Source organism: Mytilus californianus, unplaced genomic scaffold (assembly GCF_021869535.1).
Source record: "Mytilus californianus isolate M0D057914Y unplaced genomic scaffold, xbMytCali1.0.p SCAF_11, whole genome shotgun sequence".
Classification (NCBI taxonomy): domain Eukaryota; kingdom Metazoa; phylum Mollusca; class Bivalvia; order Mytilida; family Mytilidae; genus Mytilus; species Mytilus californianus.
The window spans coordinates 260121-273847 of NW_026262593.1; the positions used below are offsets into that span (position 1 = coordinate 260121).

The 13727-nt window shown below is 32.0% G+C and overlaps 1 protein-coding gene across 46 annotated transcripts in view; it reads left to right on the plus strand.

Moving 5' to 3' along the window:
- LOC127719308 (uncharacterized) overlaps nt 1-13727 on the plus strand; it is a 188608-nt gene that overhangs the window by 57225 nt on the left and 117656 nt on the right. Inside the window, exon 1 of one of the 46 annotated variants that reach the window (XM_052225355.1) lies at nt 6707-7773. The exons of the other annotated variants lie outside the window; for them this stretch is intronic. The gene's annotated coding sequence lies outside the window, so the exon portion shown is untranslated. Of the gene's footprint in view, nt 1-6706; nt 7774-13727 lie in introns of those variants that run through there. 46 annotated transcript variants of the gene reach the window in all.

Genomic DNA, 13727 nt, shown 5'->3' on the forward strand with positions numbered 1-13727 from the left:
AGACATTTTATTTGTCGAACAAAAGGTTTGCGGCATTCTTCCAAACACTGGTTAGCTCATCTGCAAACCAAGTTCATATTTTTGTCGCTTTGACTTAGCTTTAAATATTTTTATAATATTCGCCAGCACTGCTCAAACTTGTTCTGGACTTGAATCCTTCGTTACTTTTTTTCATTTCTTTTGTTCGCATGAAACTTTAATCTACAAAATCTTATTCTCCTGCCTGCGAATCTATGTTGTATTTGATGTAACGTTGTATATGAAAACGTCACAATATACAAACGTCATGCCAAACCATCGCACTTCAGCGAAAGGAATATCGTACTTCGGCGCGGACCATCGCAGTTCAGCGTGACCATCGCACTTCAGCGTCCCCATCGCACCTCCGAGTCCTACATATATAAGCTATTTTTTATATGACAAGTCTACAGTAGCAACAACATCCTTTTGACGATCAATTCATTATAAAAAAATCTTTGTCGACAGTGTTCAAGCATCAACGCACACAGGTTTGTTTTATACGACAACTGATTGGATAAAAGTGATAGATTGCCATGCCTACATTAAACTGATATCCAATCAAAAGCCTTCAGAAACCTGTCAATAAAAAAATAACTGCAAACATGCATAAGTTAGAGATTTGATTGTGTATTCGAAATATGAAAAAAATGTCAGATAGTTACAATTCGTTCAACATTAAATTGCGAAGAACGTGTCGTGTTATAACCCTCCCCCTTTTCCCGTTTTCGCCTTCTTTTTTTAACACTTTCGTTTTAAAAGGAGAAATATCAAATATGACAGTACTGCAAGTTTTTGAATTTTACAAGAATTCTATATAGCAACGTGTGATTCCCGGGATCGTCATATTTTCAAGATTTGACGGACCTCTGATAAAAGTCAGATAATACAATGTTCATCTACCATGTGCAGAAAAATATCCATTAAATTATATTTGCAAATCGGAAAAAATTAACAATAGTTTTATATCCGTACTAAAAATCTTCTGCAATTATTTGAAATAAAACACAAATTGTGTTTCTCTCAGCCTGAATGCAACCGAAAACAAATTTACATTTTATTCTGCAAAACTCTGGATTCATGTTTGATATCTACTTGAGAGATCATAAAAGACATAATATACCTAACAAGAACTCCGATGGCAAAAATGAAACAATAAGTGATGTTTTTTTTTTTGTAGACGAGTAGCAAATTGAACAACGAAATTTGACTGAAATAAAATTATAATATATGCACATCTTTCTAGGTAAAGTGGCAAAAACACGCATATAGAGTTACGTAGATGCAAAATGATAATTATATTAATAGTAATTTACGATAATTTTATAGATTAAAGGATTAAAGGTCGAACACGACACACGATTCATGATTTCCAATGTACATAATTTAAAACAGGTTTATCTATTTCTATCTATAGATTGAATTCCGAAGTGCACATGCTTGGCTATGATCGTTGAACGTTCAGCGAACAATATTACATGATATGCAGGATGATATCAATCGAAAGCAACAGAGAAAGATTTAATTATTGAAATCAGAGCATTCCTTGAACATTTAAAATAGTTTTTTTTAACACAAGTGTGCATATTTTGATTATATGAATATGACTGATGTACTTATTATTCTGTCTAACAATTAGCATTGGTAGTCTCAGCAGCTTTCTCTCATCGAGTACGGGAGGTCTTTTGTTCAACATACCCAACATACTCATTCGAGATTAATATTTACTTATTTTTCACAAGCACGCATTATTTATGAGTAAAGTTGGAACATAGGTCAATTTGGCTCAGATTCACAACAATATCTTCGGGTAAACATGACCTTTTGCCGACACTCGCTCGTCGTATCAGGCTAGAACAAATCAATGCCTATCCATGTCGCTTGTGTCTTTTCCTCGACATAAATATTTATAGAATATACATAATGGTTATAATTGTAGCGTAATGAACTGCATTTGAACCTAATCTAACTTTCATTTTCTGTTGAATCAGTTGAACATCTAAGTGGTCATCGATATTTAATGTTTGACACAGGACATTAATTTTACGATGGATACAGTAAAATCAATGTATTTCTATCAATCATTTACTTTAGTTAAAGACTTTTGAATGCAACGATATGGTATAAATACCCTAAATTTACTTAATTTGCATATTCTTTTTTAGAAATGAAAATGTTATAAACTGATACCGGTTATTACTACACGTCAGTTCGTTACGTTTTTTCATAGTTTTTTATCAATTCCGAAAAATCAGGTCTCGCTGAAAATGAAAAGTAACACTGGTGCTATAAAAACAACTATGCTACGAAACAGAAATATAAACCGTACACTAGATTTATAATTATGTACATTTTCTTTTTATCAATCGTTTCTTAACTTATGCCATTTTATATTTTTCAGATAATCCGTTTATTGAAATGTAAATAACTTTCATTTAAAATCTGTCGAAAGTTAAAAAAAAAAAAATTAAAGTAAATCAGATACTCAGAATATATTTTCCTTGACAAATTTTATATGGATGAGAGCAATTATTTTACATTATTTATATATAGGGCGTAGTGATTTGATAATAGTTTTTGGAATTCGTACAAATGCAAACAAATGATTAATATGTATCATTGGTAAGTTAGAAATCACACCCATGTTGAAACTGATTTTGAAAGTTCATATCGAATCACAAAGACGAAAATTTGTTTAAGAACATTTTTGAGAAATATTACTTATCATTATATCTTTACAAACGGATGGAATAAATACAGGATTACTTAATGCTAGAAAGCACGATTGCAAAGTTTTTATGACTTACACATTTTTCTTGTTACAACAATTATTCTTTTCTTATATAACCAATTAAATGTTAAAACTTCTATCGGAAAAAAATGAATTGTTAATTGCATACGTTATCTAATGAAATGGACATACAATATTAAATTAATGGACCACAAAAGATTATTCTCCAAGCTTTGTCTATTTTATTCAGAAAGGGGGACCAACCTCTGATAAACACATTGAAAGTGTCGCACGTTTTGTATCCGAAAATCTAAAACCTTAACACGACTGAACACGATCTTACAAAATCTAACCAGCATTTTTACCTTTGGTCTGATTTGATCTAAACGTGGTCGGATCAAGTCTTAATCGAACGCTAGAGCAATCTGTCTTGTTTATATTGACATGACTGGACGGACAGAAAACTATAGGTCGGAACAGCGTCTGAAAGTCTGAAAAAGTCTTAATGTTTTTCCCTGCGATAAATTCAGTCTCCTAAGACTTGATCAGACCAAAATGACTGTTTCAGAAATCCTGCTATTAGTTACCTGTCGATTGTAATACAGTCGCATAAAATTCCGTTATATTGACAACAATGGGTGAACAAATCTAACAGAAATAATAGGTAAAAATGTCAAAAAAGTGGTACATCAGTCAACATTGTGGTATAATCTTAATCACTATACCAACAAACAAATATGTCAACAAAGAAAAACAAAATGGCATATAGACAAACCACATTAGCAAAAACGAAAGACAGGAATGCAAAAAATTACCATAGCACAATAACACAAAAATGGACTAAACAGTTTAGGTTAATAATATACAAAGACAAATAAAAGAACACTATAATACGTAATTGAGATGATAAACAACGTCAGTACGTACAATCTATACATCAAAATCATCATGTATTATTTGTGAAGTTGATACGTAATATTTATCAACAATGTCTTGGTATCGTCCGATGAACGTTTTTAGAAAATATACGAGACGTTCTTTGACATAACCCTGGTTCATCAATTTTTCTGCGCAGACACTATTGACGTTTTATAAAGTCTGAGTAGCAGCTGCAAGCTCTTGAGTACAGAATGAGTTGGAAAATATATATCCCATATGCAGGTGAAGTTGGTTTATTGCTACTAAGGTGAGGGAAATTGATAATTTCAAAGTTAAAATCGTCTCGTTTATAATAATTTCTTGAACTGAGGTGACCGCTTATGTCAAATTCGAGTTATAAGTCTAAAAATGAGGCGGAGGAAGCCGTATCTGTTGTTTCATTAGTTTCTAGTTCTAGAGGATAAATTAATGTAATGTAACCCTAGCGAATGATGAAGATATGAAAGAAGGAAATCAAAGCTCCCGGATGACAATCTAGATTTTGACGACTTTTTTACATTTGGCCGATGATAATGTTTTTGCCCATGACTACGCTGGTGTCTTAACGTAGTATTAAATAAGCTTATTAAATTTACATCACTGCAGGCTAGACTTGACAAATTTCCTACTTCTTTGATGTTATCATTGCAACCATATGGCATTGCAGTACATAGTTCCCTTATCCAGTTTTTTTTTTCTATCTTTTCGGAAAGTAGTTCTTAGTATAGGGCTATTGGTGTAGTGATAAATTTTCTCGATGATGCGTACTTTCAAACATAAAGAAGGATCATGGTCCGGTTGATTAAAATGGTTATAAAGAACATTGAATTGCGGATCTTTATTTTTAGACCGTTGTTGATTCATCCTTTTACGCAATGTTTGTCGAGTTTCATCAACATAAAGTACATTCAATTCCATAAAGGACATTAACCGCGGAACAGTCCAGAGGCTCAACAGATTTTGTATAATAAGTTTTTGCTGTTAAGTTACTAGTGAAATCTGGACTCGTTATTAACATATTATATGTCTTACACGTGCTCCTCTTCCCTTTTTGATATAAAAATAAGAAGATGTGGTATGATTGACAATAATAAAACTCTCCCACAAGAGACCAAATGACACAGACAAATTTACAACTATAGGACACCGTATGTTAACAAGTAGAAATAGGATTTGATTCATTTGTAGCAGGTGACTTTAAACAGTCGAAAATATTAACAGTACATGGTTTAAATTTTTGAAATGTATCTCAATTTTTAAAGTGATCACTGAGGCATTGCTTATTACAGCACCAGTATATTTATCCAGAAGTCGAGGTAAGAATCGAATTTTGAGGAAAGCTTAACAGATCATTTGAAATATCGATCAAATCTGATTCAAACATTTTCCCGCGTTTTTATTAACATGCTATTCAAATTGATCGTTTGATAAATGCAATTAGAAAATCGAAAAAATATTTGTAAAAATATTTTAGTAGCAACAGGTATATCTCTTTTCATTGAAAATATGCAAACAATATATTGCAGACAAACAAAGGTAATACCAATCAGGCAGATATATTTAGATTTTGAGTTAAAAATTTAAAGGTTTGAAAACTTTCATTAAGATAAATAAATCGATGTCTTAAAAAAGAAAAACAATAACCCATTAAATCATTTTTAATTTTACAAGTTTGATTTATCTTACAATACAGGAATGTCTCCGTTAAGTCGACAATATAGACTTAATCTAAACGCCAAAATCGTCAACGCTGTCACCAGCAGAACATTTAGATATAATGCGTACAAATATATCAATAAAATTGAGAATAGAAACGGGGAATGTTTCAAAGAGACAACAACCAGACCAAAAGAGCAGAAAACAGCCCAAGGCCACCAATGGGTCTTCAACACAGCGAGAAAATCCTGCACCGGGAGACGGGCTTCAGCTGGCCCCTAAACAAAAATGTGTACTAGGTTAGAGAAAAAGACGTCACACTAAACTCCGAAACATATAAATGAACCAAGTTTTTTTAAAATAACATACAAGACTAACAAAGGCTAGAGGTTCCTGACTTGGGACAGGTGCATAAAATGCGGCGGGGTTAAACAAGTTTTGTGAGATCTCAACCCTTCCCCTATACCTCTATCCATTGTAAAATAAACCAACACACAGCAATACACAGAGTAAAACTCAGTTTAAAACAATTAGACCTCAATTAGACTGATTGAAAGATTATGTCTTCATCATATGAAAATCAAGCACAATCCCGTTAGGAGGTTAGTATCATACCATCATAAAATATACGAAAAGAACATAACCCGTATCATGCCAACAACTGGTTTCAGAACAAATGTGTTTATTTCAGATGCAAAGACCCTATGAGTGAATCAATATTAACTTTGAAAAATGCCATATTTAACTATATCCCTTCTGAATAAGTCTGTTAAAAGGTTTGATTAGCTTTTGAAGTGAATGACGATATTGCTGTGCCTTGTACAGTATATTACCATAAAAGATTGGATGTGAAATACCTGAACGTATAAGATGGCTGCACGTTGATTTCTATTTAAGAATCATTTCCTTGTGCCGATGATGAAATTTGGTAAATGTTTTGACAAGTTAATCAAAAACCCTGGTGTTATAATTTTTCAGTCATACAGCTATTTATTTTGTTCAAAATCAAATACGTTGTTTCATACACGAGCGAATCGAACAAGTTGAGATATACATACACCATAAGATGATGACAAGGGAACGTCACCATTTAAAAATGGATAATTAACAAAAGGAAATGAAAAATCATCTCTTTTATCGTAAATTTTAGTATTTAGCTTCCCGTTAAAGATAAATATATTAAGATCCAGGAAGGGGCAGTGTCCATTGTTAGTATTAGCTTTACTTTAAGTCAGTTCAGCAGGATAAATCTCTTTAGTGTACATACTGAAGTCGTCATTATTGAGAGCCAATATATAATCCAAATATCTAAAAGTGTTATTAAATTTTTGTAACAGATGTTGTTTCGATGGGTCTTTACTGATTTTAGTCATTTATTCGTAACAATACAGAAACAGGTCCGCAATAAGTGGTGCACAGTTAGTCCCCATTGAAATTCCGATAACTTGACGATATACGGAATCTCCATAGCGAAATAAAATGTTATCTAGAAAAAATTCAAGTGCAGTTATTTTATCAAAGCAGGTTCAATTGACATAGTTCTTTTGTTTGTTGTTACTATGAAAACTTGAAAATGTATGCAGTTAAATGAATAAAATGTTGATCTTTGTTTTACATTTTTCTAGCTGATGAAAGTGAAATATTATAAAAGGCTGCGCACACATGAAGTTAATTTAAGACACAAATGCAATGATGACGAAATCAAATGTGTTACAATAAGGATAAGTGAGAATGGATGTCCTTGGGCTTTACTGGCAATAATCTTTTAAAAACCGTTCTGTTGACTATATTCATTTAAACACTGTTGAAAAAGTGCAGTAATTATTAAATTAGAATTGAAGGTCCTATAATGTATATATTTTTCAAATAAAGCCTATTCTAAAATACATTTAAATAAAATGCCTTATTATATATTCTACGCAAAAACTGTTCTACAGCATAATTTTTAAATCCATGAAGTGTAAAATTCCTTTTTTCTAAATCTATCAACCACAAAAACTTGAATAACAATAACATTTAAACTTATTTTTTGTTATAGTAAATAACAATCATGCTTCGTTGATTAATTGTGTAATCATTGACAGGTGTACCTATTGTTAAAGAAAGAAACCCAATATCTCTAAAACTACAATTTAAACTTCGCTACAATGCATCATTAATGCCACTAAAGAGAGGCGAAATATACCAACGGGATAGTCAAACTCATAAATCGAATATAAACTTTACGAAATCTGATTGGTTATATCGGACATGCGATGAAATTGCTATAGAATTTTGATAGTTTGGCTTGTCTTAAATTGAAGGATTATAAACCTGTCTCATTTTGACATCGACATCTCGACATAAGGAAACGGTTCATTCATGACCATTGTTCCCTTGACCACTAATTAGATACATTTACAAATCGCAAACAAGCAATAATTCATTGACGTTGGTCTACACAAATCAAGGTGAAAATATTGATTTAACATAGATATTGTGATACATAAAAAAAAACAGCATTATAAATGTGTACGCCAGACGCGCGTTTCGTCTACAAAGGACTACACAGCGACCAAATGGATCTTATACATTATTCATTTGGATCAGATCAAAGTATTTTTTGTTGTCATTGTGTTGCAATGTTGCAATCCATTCTGACATCAAAATATTGTTGATTTACTATGCGGCTATATAGATGTACATAATAAAGTGCAAATATGGTCAGGTTAGGTTGATACGTTTAAATAATTTTGTTATACGAGTCAACCTGAGGTATCAAAACTACTGAAATTTTGTTGCGAGACAATATTTTGAATAAAAAGAGGACATGCTGGCATTCTAGATTGATGGGGACAAATTTTTGTTGTCATTGTACATGTTGTATTGCAATGTTGCTGTCATTTGTCTTATACAATCCATCCTGATATCAAAATATTGCTGATTTACTATGCGGCTATATAGATCTATATAATAAAATGAAAATATCATTGTCAGTTTTGGTTGATGCGTTAAAATAGTTTTGTTATATGAGTCAGCCTGAGGTATGAAAATTACTGAAATTTTGTTGCGAGACAATATTTTTAATAAAAAGAGGGCAAAAATATTTCCAAATTTTTTAACCCTATATAAATTAACAGATTGACACCTTCCCCATTTCCATTCTCAATTTTATAATTAAGTGCAAATATGGGCAGTTTTGGTTGATGCTTAAAATAATTTTGTTGTACATGTTGTACATGTACCAGTCATCCTGAAGTATCAAAACTACAGATAAAATATATATATATTTTCCTGAGACAGTAAAAAAAAATGTTATATTGGAGCCAGTCTGAGATGTGAAAACTACTGATTTTTTGTGATGATTCAATTATTTGAATAAAAAAAGGACATGCATACTTGCACTGTTAATTGGTGCAGAAAAAAGAAATATTATTAATATTACGCTGGCCATAAGCATGATTAACTGTACACCAATATTATTTTCAATTATCATGATTATTTTATTTGATCTAAGTACTATTCATTTTTGGCATTGTTTATCGATCTTATCTGAAAACCAAGTTTATAAGATTTACGCTACATGTTAAAACCGATAATAATAGCATTGCGACCAATATCGTTTTTAATTTATAGATAGGCAGATCGCGGATAAATTTGCATTACAAACAAAGTTTCATGGGTACTTTATTTACAAATACATGTATATATATTTAATCTCTATTGTTTATATAACCATCATAGGCATGACGACGGAGATTTTGATCTTATACATTAATTTACAATATTGTGATCAAAATTCGTTTTTTAAATCAAATAAATAATTTTGTAGTCGAACGCTTTCTTTGAAATTTAATTGCATTATGGGTAATTTCAGATCGTGTAGATAGAATGGGGAATGGTGTATGGTGTAATGTGTAAGGTGTGTGGTGCAAAGGTGTAACGTGTATGGTGTAATGGCACAAGGTGTATGGTGTAATGGTGTATGGTGAATGGTGTAATGGTGTATGGTGTGAGTGGGAAGTTTACACCATCCAAGGACTATAGCTATAAAACCAGGTTTAAACTACCATATTCGACATTAAGAAATGCCTGTACCTAATCAGGAATATGACGTGTTTTCCATCCGTTTGATGTGTTTGAGCTTTTGAGTTTGCCATTTTTTAAGGGACTTTCCGTTTTTAATTTACCTCGGAGTTCGGTACTTTTTGTAATTTTACTTTTTTAATATATGTTATCAAATAGCTAAATGATGGCAATAAATAATCACAAATGCATTTGTTTCATTTTTTAAGTGCATTCAAGAGGTATGTTCTGTGTTTGTTTTTGGTGTTTAACCAGAGGCTTGTTGTTGCAAAAATTACGACCGAACAAACAACCAAAAAACAAAATAGGGCAAACGCATAATTTCTGTTTCAAAGCTGTTCCATACAAAAAGATTTTCAATAACCACTCACTTTCACATTTTCCTAGATTGCATACTTTGAGTTTTACACATTATTTAAGGGAAAGTTTTGTAAATTTTGGGGAAAATGATTTAAGAATGTCATTGTTCTATGTTGTAGGCAACTGTATGGAATTTTTTAAATGATAAAAAAAAACATCAACGTATGTTTTTTAATTCAATGGATAGTTTTTCAAAACATAACATTTTGAATTAACACTGTTAAATGTAAAGAAACTGCAAATGCTCCAAATTCTGGTCAAATGATTTATACAAATTATATCATGATGAAGACGCTAAATTAGAATTTGGTAAATGCTGTTATATTTGAAACCATGTTTACTGTTATACATTGAAATCTGATAGATAAAACAAATAAAATGAAATAAAACATTTTTTTTCGAAGTTGAGGGGATACAAAAGTTTGTAAACTTAAGGTAGATTTTGAATATATACAGAAAAAACTTTAACATACGCTTGATTCAAACAAGTACTGCAATTTTACATTTAAGTAATTTCAAATCTTAAATGAATTATATGAGTGTATCGGTGTTCATGATTGAAATCATTAATCTTTCACGCAGTAGATGTTCCATTGCGAACAGTGATGTGGAATTAAATCTTGGAAACAAATAATTTGATTCCTTCTAAATAGTCATACCTTAACAGTTTTATAACATGCTTTATTTTTAAGCTTGTATTAATTTTCAAACACATATTAGTAACTAACATATAAGTGTTGATACTTGTCTCATTGACATTAATATCATATTTTTTTCTGTATTTTGGTGATTGTTAATAAATGAAAAAGGTTCCAGCTACAAAAACACAACAAATAAAAAACAACAAAAACACTTTCCTTATTTGCTGTGTCCGGAGCGAGTTTCTGGATTAACTTCAGACGAGGATGTGAAAATACATAAAAACGTCAAGACGAATATCGAAACCTATCTAAGGTCAATTTCGCCTCAGTTGGAAGCTTAGTTTTTGATTAATTTCCATATTTATCAAAGGAGAATTTATGAAAGTTTGTTATAAATCATGGCAGCACATAAGAACGACAGACAACTTGACTGATAATACCCTAAGGTTCTATAAGTGATCAAGGGCAAGAAAATGAAAAATAAACACTCCGTACATTTTCGTACTCAAATACTTCCATTTTTTTCAGTGAAAATATTTATAATCGTTATATCATCTGCAAATATTTTACACAGAAGGTACAGTTTCTTTCAGAAATTCAAAAATATCGACATTATATGTATAGCTCTTTTCCGTTGTGACAACCGCAAACAAGAGGGGGAAATGTCAAAAAAATAAAGTTTGTATACGATTGTATTTCGAAAATGATATTTTTAAGTTTCAAAGTTGTTACAAAAATTATTCAAAATATATAAGTAACACTCAGAAACGTTTCCATCCCCCCAAAAGTGTCTGATTTCCCCAAACGTGTCCATTTGACGTCACTGTACTCCAAAACATGTCTAGTTGCTAAAGGGCGCCAAAATATGTCCTTTTTATGAACGCCCAATCGTGTAAATTAAAAAAAAAAAAAAGCCCAAACGTGTCCAATCCCTTAAACTTGTCCATATGAGGTCAAGTCTTCCTTTTATGAACGTTTAATCGAGTCCATATTTAAAAAAAGTGTCCACCGTTATAGTGATTCGTAATCTGATATGTTGTTTTAATACAAATCCAATCGATATTATTAAAGGAACCTTAGTTTTATTTTGTTGTTGTAAAAATGGGACAGTAATTCGTTAAAAGCCCAGACCCCACTTCAGTAGGAAGCAGGCTGTGCTATACTTTCATATATTATTAAGATAGTTACAGTAACGGAGTATATTAGTACAAAATAATTCACTTAGTAATACGATGAATGTAACTGTACAAAAACTAATATATTGCAATTTTCATGTTCGCTCTAAATATGCATGACGTATATGCCACTGGACATTAAGCAATCAAACGTCAAGAATTAATTTATATGTTGCAAATTAACTTGCATCCATGTTAGATATTAACAACTGACGTTGAACAAACTAATCCTAATAAATGACGACTTAATGAATAGTTGAAGCACTGGGAACAAGTTTTTGATTTCTTAAGTGCGAAGTACCTCCATTTTAAATCTAAAAAAAATGAAAACCACTCCAAGTAAAAATACATTTTTATTGGGCCATTCTTTTCCTATCCAGTGTCTGTTTATTTTAGTCATTTCATCTTTCACTGTGGCTTGGACATTTGCCTATACGCATCATTACACCTTTACTCCAGATGTTCTTGGATAGAATTTGATCTTTTTTAGAATCTTTTAACCAAAACCCGACGTCTTTAATCGTGTCCACTATCATTGAATTGCCGTAAACGTTATTGACTTCACTGAAGTCATGTTAGCGATAAAAGTTTTGAGACGTTCTGGCGTTTAAAGTGGACACGTTTTTGGCGAATAACAATTATCGGACACGTTTGGGGGATGTGAAATCTGGCACGTTTGGGCGAAATAGGCACGTTTGGAGATATCGGACACGTTTTGGGGGATGGACACGTTTGGGAGTGTTACATATATATGCCTTTTTATCATATTTTGATAATACTTAATACAATATGCTGTGATTGTGAGTACACTTAAACAGGATTTGGACTACGGACTGGAATTTACAGCTGGATCTAGACAAACATAAGCTGTTGCCATTTTAGTCCATCGGACATCAGTAACTGGTAGTTGTATATGTCTATGATACTTTTAATTTATGATTTCTTGTCGCGGGTTGTCGGACAATACATTTAGTACTCTTTAGTTGTATATGTTATGGCATATAGTTCTATTTAAGACTAATAAAAAAAATCTCAATTAATGCTTAGGTTGCACTTTGTAAATACAGCTGATTTACAATCCATGCGTCTTTTGAAGAGATGTATGATATTCATAGATGTTTTGTTTTTCTATACCGACTGGTTCCAAGATATGATCTTTATGTTTAATCTCATAGAGACACAACTTGGGAATTTTACCAGTATAAATACTGATAGTGGCTAAATGTTATTCTTAGGAAGACCCAAAGGGAAGGTAGGGGTAGTACACAATTTTGTAGGGTTAAGCAAAGAATCTTAAGTTTAAAACGAAACCAACGTACGTTAACGCAAGTAGCTTAGGCTTACAATTATAAGACATAATATAAATTGTGGTTGTCTCCCTTCACCGGTTTCACCATTTCAGTCGGATAGTTACATGTAAGTAGTATTTTAACTAAAATAAAAATCATGTATCAGGCACGGACCGTTCCATTTCCAAGGGGAAGGGGTGGGGGAGGATGCTGGGTTTTAAGATGAAAATATTTCTTGCCCTGATTTTGACTGAAATGAAATTTCGCAGTTGGCTAGCACCTTGACTTACAAAAAAGTGTCCCACATTCAAAATTTTCTTATATTAACATCATCTGGCCCGGGAAGCTTGCCAAAAAAATCCGTTCAGCATGAAAATTCCTGTCCCATCTCCCTCCCCCAAGCCCCCCCCCCCCCCCCACCGAAAGTAAAATGTGAACAAGAATTAGAAAATAACACATTTATATAAAAAATAATTTACCACAAACGTTTTCGGTACTTATAAGTCAATACTTTTCATTCCTTTTTATGCTTTTTATCCGTCTTCTTGGGACTGAGGGAATTTAACGACCTTACTATATGCAAATACAAACAGATCTGTATAATCGACATTCTATCGAACTGACGGAGAGGAGTTTAACTACCTGACTATACCTTAATAGGTCTGCATGGTCGGCCCTTTGCTGGGCTTTGGTATATGATTAATACTTTAAAAAACAAAACAAAAAAAGATAACCTAACATAAACAAAAGAAAAATAATTAAAAATTATAAATCAAAAAGACGTAACCCGTGCGTGAAATTTGGAAATTAAAAATTTGATACCAAAGTTAGAGAGGGTGCAGCATTTTTGTAAAGAAAAACAAATTGCGAATGT